The sequence below is a fragment of the Ornithorhynchus anatinus genome, chromosome 3 (genome assembly GCF_004115215.2).
Source record: "Ornithorhynchus anatinus isolate Pmale09 chromosome 3, mOrnAna1.pri.v4, whole genome shotgun sequence".
Lineage (NCBI taxonomy): Eukaryota > Metazoa > Chordata > Mammalia > Monotremata > Ornithorhynchidae > Ornithorhynchus > Ornithorhynchus anatinus.
The window spans coordinates 83,282,865-83,296,892 of record NC_041730.1 but is presented as its reverse complement, the minus strand read 5'-3'; the positions used below and the strand labels follow the sequence as shown (position 1 = coordinate 83,296,892).

General features: G+C 43.8%; 1 long non-coding RNA gene across 1 annotated transcript in view; it reads right to left on the bottom strand.

Moving 5' to 3' along the window:
* Positions 1-7,296: 7,296 nt before the first annotated feature.
* LOC120638255 overlaps positions 7,297-14,028 on the bottom strand; it is an 85,524-nt gene continuing 78,792 nt past the window's right edge. Inside the window, exons 2-3 of the long non-coding RNA XR_005659821.1 lie at positions 7,882-7,973; positions 7,297-7,427 (exon numbers count right to left, since the gene is read on the bottom strand). This is a non-coding gene — a long non-coding RNA (uncharacterized LOC120638255). The remainder of the gene's footprint in view (positions 7,428-7,881; positions 7,974-14,028) is intronic.

Sequence of the window (14,028 nt, the reverse complement as noted above, 5' to 3'; positions counted from 1 at the left end):
GTTAAATCCCATAGAGAAGAAGGAGAGAGAACTCAGGGCAGGGAGCAGATGGAGAATATGGGGGAGGCCCTATCCAGGAGCATCCCTCCTCCATAGTCCCAGGGTAACATAGTACATTGGACAGTGAAGTGTTAAGATGTTGTAAATTCCACTTTTGCAATTAGAAAGATGTCTTTCCTCCACATGCAGCTCTCCCCTGTTTTGTTTAGGTTATTTGTAAAGCACTTACTATGTGCCAGGCACTGTATTAAATGCTGGGGTAAATACAGGAGAGTCAGGTGGACAAAGCTGTCTAAGCCCCATTTAACAGATAAGGTAACTGAGGCACAGAGACGTTAAGTGACTTGTCCGAGGTCACACACTAGACAGTTGTCAGTTCATTCATTCATTCAATCGTATTTATTGAGCACTTAATGTGTGCAGTGCACTGTAGTAATTACTTGGAAAGTACAATAAAGCAATAAAGAGAAACAATTTCTGCCCTCAATAGGGTTGCAGTTCAGAAGCAATTTGAGATTAGAACCCAGGTCTTTCTGATTTCCAGGCCTGTGCTCTACGGACTAGGCCATGGTGCTTCCCACTTGAACTTCTTCCCCACTGATTTCTAGGAAACTCATGTATCCCCAGGCTATCCACCGGAACTGGAATTTACCTGAGCAACTGCTGGAGGAAGAGATGAATAGCGGAAGCCCTGGAAACAGTGAGATAGGTGGAAAAGGAGAAAACAGGAAGAAGACAGAGAGTCAATGAAAGAGCATCTCATCAATAGGTCATTGAATCAATGGTATTTACTGAGCACTTAGTGTGTTCAGAGCACTTTATTAAGCATTTGGGAGAACACAATAGAGTTGGCAGAAGTGTTCCTTGCTTACAGGGAATTTACAGTCTAGAAGGAAGACAGACAATAAAATAAATTACAGGAAGGGGAAATGTCAGAGAGCAAATTATCTACATAAGTGCTGTGGGGATGGGGTGAGTATCAAGCTACTTAAGGGACACGGATTCAAGTGTGGATGGGGTGAGTATCAAGCTACTTAAGGGACACGGATTCAAATGCATAGGCAATGTATTCATTCATTCCATCATATTTATTGAGCACCTACCGTATGCAGAGCAGTGTACTAAACGCTTGGGAGAGTGCTTACAATACAACAACAAGCATTCCCTGCCCACAATGAGCTGTAGAAGGCAGGAGTGATTAGGGTGGGGAAATATAAGGAGGTGAGAAGCTAACCATAGAGGGCTACTGGAAAGGAGGGAAAAATAGGGGGAAAAAATGCTGATACTAAACTCCCTGGATATACTACTAGAATGATTGCAGATGGAGGTGGGGCGTTTTGGGATAGATGTGTCCATGGAGTCACTATGGGTCAGAGACTACTCAATGGCATAAGACAAGACAAAACAGTTTACTGTGTCAGATAGACTGTTTTCCCCATTGCCATGAAGTATACTTGGAAACCACCAGTAGCAACTGAGTTCTGGAAATATTAAGGTTGTATCGGATTCATCATAGATAGTGTGTCCTAGTGGAAAGAGCACAGGCTGGGATACAGAAGACCTGTGTTCTTATTTCAGCTCTACATTTGCCTACTGTGTGACCTTGTCATTGAACTTTTCTGTGTCTCAGTTACTTCGCCTTTAAAGGGGAGATTTAATATTTGTTCTCCCTGCTTCTTGGACTATGAGCTCCACCTGGGACAAGGATTGTGTCTAATCTGATTCCAGCCCTCAGTACACTGCTTGATAAATAGTAATAATAATAATAATAATGATTGTGGTATTTGTTAAGCTCTTAATATGTGCCAGGCACTATACTAAGAGCTGGGGTGAATACAAGCAAATCCGGTTGGACATAGTCCCTGTCCCACATGGTGCTCCCAGTGTTTATCCCCATTTTACAGATGGGTTTACTGAGCCATAGAAAAGTTAATTAGCAATAATAATGGTATTTGTTAAGGACTGACTATGTGCCAAGCACTGTTCTAAGAGCTGGGGGAAATACAAGGTAATCAGATTGTCCCACGTGGAGTTCACAGTCTTCATCTCCATTTTCCAGATGAAGTCACTGAGGCACAGAGAAGTGAAGTGACTTGCCCAAGGTCACACATCAGACAAGTGGCGGAGCCAGGAGTAGAACCCACGACTTCTGACTCCCTAGCACAACCTCTGACTCCCTAGCCCGTGCTCTTTCCACTAAGCCACACTGCTTCTCAAGTGATTTCTCAAATGATTTGCCCAGGGTCACACAGCAGACAAGTGGATGAGCCAGAATTAGAACCCAAGTCTTTCTGACTCTCAGGCCTCTGTTCTATCCGCTACACCATGCTGTAAGCACTTAACAAATACCACTATCATAATTATTATTATTACCAATAATAACAAAAAATAATGATAATAATAATAACAATCATCTAAGATTGAGAACTCTGGCATATTTTATAAGGCCTTCATTACTAAATAATGATGACTCTAATAAAAAAAAAAACTTTCTAAATTCCTCAGTCCCCTAATCTTGACCCTTAGCCCTTTTTGCAGGCTTTTCTCCTGCAGGATTTCACCTTCTCCTGCCTGCAGGTTAGACTGCTCTGAGATCTCCTAAGCAGGTTAGGTTTTCCCTTCCTGTCCCAACTATGAACTAGGAAGATGATCCCATAGCTTCTTGTGGGAGCCTGCAGGGCACAGAAAGACAAAGCCTTACCTGAAGTGTCTTTTGGATTCTTTTTTTCCCACATCCAATCTCTCCTGATGCAAAAAAATCCATCTCCTCTTGTTCTGGTCTCTGAGGAGATGGTGGATAGCTGGTTGTCATCCTTCAAAGTCTAACTGTCCCATTCCTTGACGATGGTCATTAAAGTCACCTCTCATCCAGGCATGCTAATCCCAAATCTTTCCGCCTGTCCTCCAAGGTCCCATTCAGTCTTCCGTTTAATCGTATTGGGCTTTCCTCTGGACTGTCTTCTCATCCCTTCACCAAGGCCCCTGGAAATGAATGGGTTGGTAGAACGGTATTGCCAGCCCGTGTTATCGTTTCTATCATCGCTTCGTTAGCTGCAACATCGGCTCTATCTCTGGGTCAGTGGCACTGATCTTGATGGAACTCTTGGTTGTATTGAATTGATCCTCAGGGAGTGAGGGGAGATCTCTGGGAAAAAGCCTGTCCATTGATTTTATTGTTGGATGTCAACCTTCATTTGACTTGGGAGTTAAGGAAAGGCCTCTGCAACACCCCTTTTAATAATAACAATAATAATAATAATAATAATCAGTAGAAGTATTATGGTATTTGTTAAACGATTACTATGTGCCAGGCACCGTAGTAAGTGCTGGGGTGGTTACAAGGTAACTGGGTTGGACATAGGCCCTTGTCCCACGTGGGCTTACAGTCTCAATCCCCATTTTACAGATGAGGTAACCGAGGCATAGAGAAGTTAAGTGACTTGACAAGGTCACACAGCAGACAAGTGGCAGAGCCGGGATTAGTATCCATGACCTTCTGACTCCCAGGCCCATGCTCTATCCATTATGCCATGCTGCTTCTTACTTAGAATCTGCTTCTCAATGAAGAATGCCCTTTTGAAGAAGCTAAGGTAAGACATAACTAAACAGGATTTGTAAGTGCCCTGAGGGTAAGATCCATGCCCCAGCTTCTTACTGTATTTTCATTACTGTTTAGTACAGCACGTGAATAGAGCAGGCACCTATTAGAGTGCTCTGTGTACAGTGACTAATCAATCAATCAATCAATGGTAGTTTTTGAGTGCTTGGGAGAGCACAACAGAATGAGCAGACATATTCCCTGCCCATAACTGGTTTATGGTCTGGAGCGGGAGACAGATATTACTATAAATAAATAATTTATCATATATAATTTATCAATATGTAATAAGTGGTGAGGAGATGGGGTTGGGCCAAATATCAAATGCCCAAAGGTCACAGAGCCAAGTGCATGGATGATGGAGAAAGGAGAGCGAGCCAGAGAAAAGAGGGTTTAATCGAGGAGGACTTCTTGGAGGAGATGTGGATGCAATCTCCCATGAGGAGAAGGGATGTTTCAGGTCCAGATATTTCAGGACCAAATACTTCTGCAGAGGAAATGACTACAGTGCTGTTGATTTTCACAATCTACTCATACTTGGTTCTCTCAGCTAGTCAGCTTTTACTGGTATATGGTATGCAAGAAGTTTATAGGCAGGCAGAGATAACTCAATCAAGCAATCAATCGATGGTGTTTATTGAGCACTTACCTTGTGCAGAGCACAGAACAAAGTACCTGAGATATAGCACATAGGGAATTTGCATTTGCAGACTTTGGCTTTGTTATCCTGTTTACAGGTAGAATTGGGACTAAACCCCAGGACTTCTGATTCCCAGAACAGTAGACCAAAAAAATAATAATTGGGTTATTTATTATGCTCATAGCAAGGACCAAGCACTCTATTAAGCACTCAGGTTGAGACAAAACAATCAGGTTGGACACAATTACGGTCCCACATGGGAATCACAGTCTAAAGGCGGGCTCCTCACATGGTAAGCGCTCAATAAATACGATCGAATGAGGATAGGTAGTTTATCCTCATTTTACAGAAAAGAAAGCTGAGGTACAGATAAATAAAGTGATTTGACCAAAGCAGGGAAGTGGAGGAGTCAGAGTTAGAACTCAGGTTCACTGACTTCTAGGCCTATTCTCTTTCTACTAGGCCACACTGCTTCCCTTAGGCCATATTAGGTTACTCTGAATGTAGAAGGTACAAAATAAATACTGATGCTGAAAATGTCTTCGTCACCTCAGCTGAGTTGTTTTCTCTCTTTTTTTCATGGGTCTAAAGTGTCACAAGGTTAACATTGGCCACTGAGAAGTCAGAAGGGAATGATCATCTATCAATCAATCAATAAGTGATCACTTTTGAGCATTTACTGTGTGCAAAGCACTGAACTAAGTGCTTGGGAAGGTACAATACAAGAGTTGGTAGACAGGTTCCCTTCCCACAAGAAATGTACAATCTAGAGGGGAGATGGATGTTTTAAAATAAATTACAGGTATGTACGTAAGGGCGATGAGACTGAAGGTGGGGTGAATATCAAGTGCTTAAAGTACAGAGATCCAAATGCGTAGATGATGAAGAGAAGCAGCATGGCTCAGTGGAAAGAGCCTGGGCTTGGGAGTCAGAGATCATGGGTTCAAATCCCGCTCAGATGTTTGTCAGCTATGTGACTTTGGGCAAGTCACTTAACTTCTCTGTGCCTCAGTTATCTCATCTGTAAAATGGGGATGAAGAATGTGAGCCCCATGTGGGACCACCTGATCACTTTGTATCCAGCGCTTAGAACAGTGTTTTGCACACAGTAAGCGCTTAACAAATGCCATCATTATTATTATGAAGAAAAGAAAAAGAGTAAGGGAAATGAGGACTTAGGGACAGACTCATGGATGAGGTGAGATTTATATAAGCTTTGAGGGTGAGGAGAGTAGTGATCTGCCGGATGTGAAGGGGGAAGGGGCTGCAGGACTGAGAGAGGATGTGGACAGAGGGTCAGGCTCAAGGTAGATGAGATCAAGATGCAATGAGTAGGTTGGGGTTAAAGGAGTTAAATGTATGGACTGGGCTGTAGTAGGAAATCAGTGAGGTAAAGTAGGAGGAGGTGAGCTGATGGAGTGCTTTAAATCTGATGGTAAAGAGTTTCTCTTTGATGCAGAGGTGGCTGGGCAACCACCGGAGGTTCTTGAGGAGTAAGAAGACATAGATTGAATTTTTTTAGAAAATGACCCAGGGAATAGAAGTAAGGATTCTCCCCCTCTGGACTGTAAGCTAAGCTCCTTGTGGGCAGGGAACATGTCTACCAACTCTACTGCATTGAGCTCTCCCAACTGCATAGTACATTGTTCTGCACACAGTAAATGCTCAATAAATACCATTGATTGATTGACTGGAGTGAGGAGGAACAGGAGAAAGGGCAGTCAGCGAGGAGATACACGCAATAGTCAAGGTGGGGCAGGATAAGTGCTTAGATTAATGTGGTAGCTATTAGGATGGAGAGGAAAGGGTGGATTTTAGAGATGTTGTGAAGGTAGAACCGACAGGATTTGGTGATGAATTAAATATGTGGGTTGAATGAGAGGAATAAGTCGAGGATAATGATCAGTGCACATTGGATGATAATAATAATAATGGTGGTATTTTAAAGTACTTTCTATGAGCCAAACACTCTACTGTGGGCTGGGACAAATACAATGCAATCAGACTTGACATAGTTCCTGTCCTTTATGGGGCTCACAGTGTAAGGGGGATGGAGAAGAGGCATTAAAACCCCATTTTACAGAAGAGGAAATTGAGGCACAGAGAGGATAAGTAACTTGCCCAAGGTCACACAGCAGGCAAGTGGTAGAGGCCGGATTAGTCCCCAGTTCCTCTGATTCCCAGGTCCATGATGTTTTTTACTGCTTTAGGGCCATTTTATTGCTTCCTTTCTCCACCCTGTCTAAGTCTGATAGTCACAGAGACAGGTCTGCAACATTTATCAGATGTTCAACGGAACTACTTGGTTCCCCCATTTCACAGAGGAGAAAACAGTAGCCCAAGGGAGTTCATGTACCATGACTTGCCAGCTGGACCTTGGCAACAGGTCCTGGAGAGCTTCAGAATTCCCTGAGACTCATTTTTCACAGCCAATTATACTCTTTCTGTACTGAAACTACTGATGTTCCCATTGGAGCAAGTGGAAGTACCCATCAGCAGGTACCAATCATGCGAAGTAGATCTTGAGCGTTCCAGTACAGGTGCTGATTCTATGGGGGCACTTGGGGCTGTTGTCCCTCTCCACCATCCCAACTTCCTGGGGTGGGGCAAAGGCTCTGTTTCTTATACAGCGGGACTCCTATCCTCACTAAAACTCACGTCTTCATCCTGACCTGATAGCTTCTGAATGGAACTGGTAATTCCCCACATCGAATCTTCCTGCTACTCTCAAGACCCATCCTACTCTGTCCTCCAAGGAGCTCTGCACTCATGCACACCCACATTCCGAATACAAATTTGGCTCCTCCATTGCCATAATTTGCCATAATCCCTCACCAAATTGGCCAATGGTCTAATGCTCCATCACTATGGTAGGTGGGAGATCTCGGAGGGTTGGAACTTTGGGTGCCGAAGGTGCTCGTGAGATGCAGGTGGGCAGAGATCAGAAGGATGACTCTAGGGGACATTTAAAAGAGAAAGAAAACCCGTGTGGGAAGGAAAGGAGAGAAGAGGACCCCAGGAAATATTCAGGAAGGAAAGAGCCACTTACTGTGAACAATGATTTATAAAGGGATTGGATGAAAAAGTGATTGAGGGGCAGATATTCCAGGGAAGATGCACCAGCAAATGTTAATGGAACGGTTCTATATCTCATGGGATGAACGGCGCTTGCTCCCAGGAATTCACCAGCTGACCACAAAGCATGAAACAAAAAAGAGTTGTCTTTATTAGAACTGCATTCGTACTAAGGACACCTGAAAAACTTTAAACAATGGCTCATCACTTCCCAAGCTGTGTTAGATTTTGCTGTGTGTAAAACCTGTCATAATTCATCTTCATTTCCTCAGAATAATCCCATTCCCTTTGTTTGCTTTCTTCCTGACTCATGAAGCCTCCTCATTCAGACCTTCCCACTCACTAAATTATCAAGCAAAATATTTTTAGACTGAAGTAAACATGGATTGTTTATGTTCTTAAAAATTAAGTCAGACAGATGGGAAAAACATCTATAGGAAGGGGTTATTAATGCACAACAGAAAACACATTATATTCGAATGAAATTTTTGATTCTCTCCTATTGCTGAGTCTTCACTTTAGCATTTAAACCCCACTTGTCAGGTAGCTCCTGGAAACTATTGCATACCAGTCAGGATTGAATGACCTTGCAAAAGAAATCTTGCTTTTCCCTTCTCTGCTCTTCTATTTGAGCTGCTTTCTTCCTATATTTTCCCCCACCTAAACAGAAAAAAAAACAAAAAGAAGATTTTAAGACGTTAAAGTAGGTTGTAAAGGATTCTTCTTTTTCTTTTGGTGAATGACCTGCTGTATGCCTAGTTCAGTGCTCTACACCCATTGGATATCCAAGAAATAGTGAAAATGACAAAGATGATGATGATGACATTGATGATAACAATGACAATCAATCAATCAATCAATCAATGATACTTATTGAGTGCTTACTATGAACTAATCCATCCTCCTCCTAGTTAAAAATATTGACCTTGGCTTTTCTCTGCCTTTCTATGGGGTGCTATCTGTATGACATCTCACTAACTGATAGAAAATCTATAATGTTGGGAAGTATTAATCATGCATTCAGCTATGAATATTTCTGTGAAATTTAATGTCTGGCTGAACGCTTGTCCAAAAGATGCTGTGCTCTTTTTTATTGATTCTGGCCATTAGAAATGTTCCAGGAGACTTTATTCATTTATTCATATTGATTTACTCAATCGTATTTATTGAGTGCTTACTGAATGGAGAGCACTGTATTAAGTGCTTGGGAGAGTACAATATAACAATAAATTGACAAGTTCCCTGCCCACAGTGAGCTTACCATCCAGACCTACCTGCATAGCCAACTGGGCTTTCCATCCTGGATGTACATGGAAGATTTTGTGGCCCACCAGTTGGGAAACCCTAATCTTGTGGCTGGTACACGTTATGATAACTGATGATAGGGACTCCAGGATGCCTTTAATTTCCGAAGTGATACAAAAGCCATTTTTCATTTAGGTGAACCTTGACTGAATTGTAGGGGAGGAGTCTAAGAAGCCAGCAACCCCTTGAGTTAGGGGGCAATTTATTTCCCATTGTTGCTGGGCAACAATTCCGTCTTGTCCATCTTCAGGCTGGAGTCCCTGAGTCTACTTCTTTTCCCACTCTGACAAGGCTAGTTCTTCAGTCAGTCTGAGCCTGGATTCCAAACTTCAGAGGACTTTCCCCTCTCCCTTGCCTCATCCCCTTTCCAGGAAAGTGCTCATATAGTACTTTCGGCTATGCTTAGGCTATTACCAAATTGCCTTATTACTTTTCCAGTTTCATTTCTCTACCACTAACAATAGAAAACCATGAAACTGGGTTGTCCAGTGAGCTCACAGTGATTGGTAACATATACTAAGAACCAATCCTAGCACCTTCCCAGGGTGAATTCCTCTGCACCATCCATCAGCTAGTATAGTACTCCCCAGGTCTAGACGGCTCCCTGAAATCTGCCTTCAGAGTTCTAAGGGCAATGGGCTATTTTAAACTCTAATACCTTCTAATTATCCTTGCTTTTAAACTGTAATAAAATGTTTCTGAAAACCTTATCTAAGGTTCTATCTCCCAGGGTGAAGAACTTCTATTGGAGCAAGTTTCCTGCCAAGCAAGCCTGGGAAATGTGTGCCTCCCTCTTTTCTGCGTGGGACAGAAAGAGAAATACACCTCTGATTATTTTTTTTACCCATGCTTACATTTTCAGGAACTTCCCCCTTTTGTCAGATTTCCTCATCAGTTTTGGATGTCACAGTTCCCACCAGCTCACCCTCCGGGGAGAGGGAGAGGAACGGGAATGAGATTTAGCTGGATTGGAAAAGAAGATAAAGTTTGGAGAGTTTGAAAGAAGCCAGACAAGCTTAAACTCTGCACATGGCTGCTTTTTATCATAAAAAAGGCTCAGGACACAAGCTAACAGCTAAGTCCTCAATCTTTTCATGACTTTACCTGGGATACTTTGCATTTTGATCATCAGATTTGGGGAACTCCAATCTTTTCCTGGATTTTGCATGATAACACTTCCTGTCATGCCCAGTGACCCTGGCTTCTGTTCAATCCAGACTAGCTAACAAGCAAAGAGCTCTAAAATAGGACTTGGGGGTTCCATCCCCTGGCCAACTCCTAACCTCTTTGGCTGCTACTCTCTAGCTCTAGAGAAAAGCCCTGACGTGGCTTCCCTGGAAACAATGGGCTTCATGTAATTTTGTCAGTATGAAGTGAGAAATATCAAAGTTTATGCCTTATAGCAAGATGGTATCATCAGAACCTCACTGTAGATCATCAAATTCAGTTCCCTGCCTCCGAGCAGATTTGCGGTTGGCTCCACTCACCCCATATTTATCAATCAATAGTATTTATTGAGCTCCTAATGTGTGCAGAGCACTGTATTAAGTGCTTGGGGGAGCACAATATGAGTTAGTAGACCCTCCCCCTGGATTACTCCCAGCCTCCTGGCTCTCCCAACTCCAGTCCATACTTCACTCTGCTGCCTGGATCATTTTCCTACAAAACGTTCAGGGCATATCACCCCACTCCTCAAAAACCTCCAATGGTTGTCCATCCACTTAATTGTACTTTCCAAGCACTTAGTACAGTGCTCTGCACACACTAAGTGCTCAATAAACACGATTGAATGAATGAATCCACCTCCACATCAAACAAAAACTCCTCACCATTGACTTTAAAGCACTCCATCTTTCCCCCTCCTACCTCACCTCACTTCTCTCCTTCTACATCCCATACTGCACACTTCTCTCCTTTAATGCTAACCTTCTCACTGGACCTTGATCTTGCCTGTCTCAATGCTGACCCTTAGACCACATCCCGCCTCTGTCCTGGAACATCCGACTTCCTCATATCCGACAGAGGATTACTCTTCCCCACTTCAAAGCCTAATTGAAGGTACAACTCTTCCAAGAGGTCTTCCCAGACTAAGCCCCACTTTTTCTCATCTCCCACTCCCTTCTGCATCTCCCCGACTTGCTCCCTTTACACTTCCTGTCTCCCCCCACAGCACTTATGTACATATCTGCAATTTCATTTTATTTATTTTTATTGATGTCTGCCTCCCCTTCATAGACTGTAAGCTCATTGCAGGCAGGGAATGTGTCTGTTTACTGTTGTAATGTACTCTCCAAAGTGCTTAGTACAGTGCTCTGCACACAGTAAATAAATATAATTGAATTAATGAATAAAAGATCTCTGCCTATAAATAGCTTATAATAATGTTGGTATTTATTAAAGCTCTTATTATGTGCAGAGCATTGTTCTAAGCGCTGGGGTAGATACCGGGTAATCAGGTTGTCCCACGTGAGACTCACAGTTAATCCCCATTTTACAGATGAGGTAACTGAGGCACAGAGAAGTTGTGACTTGCTCACAGTCACATAGCTGACAAGTGGCAGAGGCAGGAGTCGAGCCCATGACCTCTGACTCCGAAGCCCAGGCTCTTTCCACTGAGCCACGCTGCTTCCCCAGCTTATAGACCAGCTGGGAAGAATCTAACCCAAGAGCCTCCAAGCAGAGCCCAAGGGACAAAGAGGATAAATAAATGGAAGCCAACAGTCCCTGCCTGACACAAGGTCTTTCCAATTCTTCTTGAAGATTCTTGGATCTATTCACAAATTATGTACTTCCCCTTTCCCTTCTCCTCCCTGTGCCTTGGGCTGGGTCTGCCTGTCTGGGTTACGATAATAATAATAATAGTATTTGTTAAGCACTTACTATGTGATAGGCACTGTACTAAGCACTGGAGTGGATACAAATAATAATGTTGGTATTTGTTAAGCGCTTACTATGTGCAGAGCACTGTTCTAAGCACTGGGGTAGATACAGGGTAATCAGGTTGTCCCACATGAGGCTCACTGTTAATCCCCATTTTACAGATGAAGGAACTGAGGCACAGAGAAGTTAAGTGACTCGCCCACAGTCACACAGCTGACAAGTGGCAGAGCTGGGATTCGAACCCATGAACTCTGACTCCCAAGCCCGGGCTCTTTCCACTGAGCCACTCTGCTTCTCAGTATCGGGTTGGACACAGTTCCTGTTCCATGTGGGGCTCACAGTCTCAATCCCCATTTTTCAGATGAGGTAACTTAGGCACAGAGAATGAAGTGACTTGCCCAATGTCATACAGCAGACAGGTGAATGAGCTGGTTATGGGTAGGACCCCAGTGACTGTTTCTACCTACAGCACCTGGGGACTGAGGACCACTGTCTCTGATTTCCCGGTTGCTGTTTCCTTCACTATTGACATCTCTGCTGGACTACATACTCTCTTTCCCAATACTACCTAGATTGCTTTGAGGGCTAGTGTACTAGTCTACTGCCCACGGCCATTGGACTGGGTTGACTTCAGTTTTCTGGGGTTTGTAGGACAAAGTACCTCGCTAAAATCCCTGACTCCATTTGGAACCACCATCTTTCCTCGCCTGTTTTTCCATTGCTTATTAGCCCTATTAATAATGATAATAATCACCATGGTGTTTGTTAGATCAAAGTCCCTGTCCCACCGGGGCTCAAAGGGCATTGGATAACCATTTATAGATGAGGAAATTAAAGCACAAAGAATTGAATGACTTGCCCAAAGTCACACAGCAGTGAAGTGGGGGCCGTGGGACTAGAACCCAGATCTCCCATGGGTTAGGGAGAAGCACCATGGCTTAGTGGAAGGACCACAGTCTTGGGAGTCAGAGGTCGTGGGTTCTAACCCCACCCTGACACTTGTCAGATGCATGATGTTAGGCTAGTCACTTAACTTCTCTGTTTCTCAGTTACCTCATCTGTAAAATGGGGATTAAGACTGTGAGCCCCATGTGGCTCACCTGATAAGCTGATAAGCTTGTATCTATCATAGTGCTTAGAACAGTGCTAGGGACATAGTAGGCACTTAAATACCATAGAGAAGCAGCATGGTTAGGTGGAAAGAGCAATGGCTTGGGAGTTAGAGGTTGTGGGTTCTAATCCTGGCTCCACCACTAATCAACTGTGTGGCTTTGGGCAAGTCACTTAACTTCTCTGTGCCTCAGTTCCCTCATCTGTAAAATGGGGATTAAGACTGTGAGCCTCAGGTGGGTCATCTTGATTACCTTGTCTTCCCCCCACCCACAGCACTTAGAACAGTACTTGGCACATAGTAAGTGCTTAACAAATACCATCATCATCATCATTATCTCCTGACTCCCAGCCCTGCACTCTTTCCACTAAGCAATGCTGCATCCCCTTTAGAAATTACTGGGAAAACACTACCCCTTAAGAAACCGGCTGCATCATTCCCCACACTGAGAATGAAATATTGGGACCCACAAGTGGGAGCCAGCCTGGGGCAGCAAAATGAATCCATTAAGGGTTGCCATCGGAAGCACGAATTCATTTGGGTGACTACCCACAGGCTGGTCCAGAGTTAGTGAGTCAGACATGAAAGGACTTTTCATTACACAGGTAATGGCCCTCGGGCACCTGTTGCAGGAATGAGATGAGGTTCGCATCTGCCAGAAGTTGTTGGGAATGTTAGCCAAAGCCTGCTTTAGGGCATACACAAACCACCACCCATGTTTTTTAGCACCCTGGTTGGCCTTCTAAAAACCTCTAGGGGAAGAATGGTACATTAGAAAGCAGCATGGCCTGGTGGATGGAGCACGGACCTGAGAGGCAGGAGGAGCTGGGTTCTAATCCCAGCTCTGCCATTTATCTGCTGTATGACCGTGGACAAGTCACTTCACTTGTCTGTGCCTCAGTTACCTCATCTGTAAAATGGCTGTGAGCTCCATGTGGGACAGGGACTGTGTCACCTTGTATCTACCCCAGTGTTTAGAACAGTGCAACTTGACACAAAGTAAGTGCTTAACAAATACCGTCATTATCATTAAGGTATTTCTGGCTGAGGTGGGGAGAGAGAGAGAGAGAGAGAGACCCCAACAGCCGAGGTAGCAGCACCTGTACATGTGTGTAGGTCTGCGTGTAAGCATGTGTGTGTGTGTGTGTGTGCGCGCACACGTGTGCAGTGGTATAAATTTGTATGCATGAATCTGCCACAGCTCCTCTAGTCTCCTTCTCTCAATCTCTCCTTTTCTTCCTCTTTGTGTCTGAACCCTTTTTTCTGTCTATGCCTCCCCCATCCCTATTTCTGTCTTTGTTTCTCCCTGGCTCTCTCTCTTTAGGTCTTCTTTTTCTGCTCTGTGACTCTGCCCTCATAGGCTCTTTCCCCTTCCCCATGCTGAGCTCCCAAATTTGTGTCTCTCCAATCAATCCATGG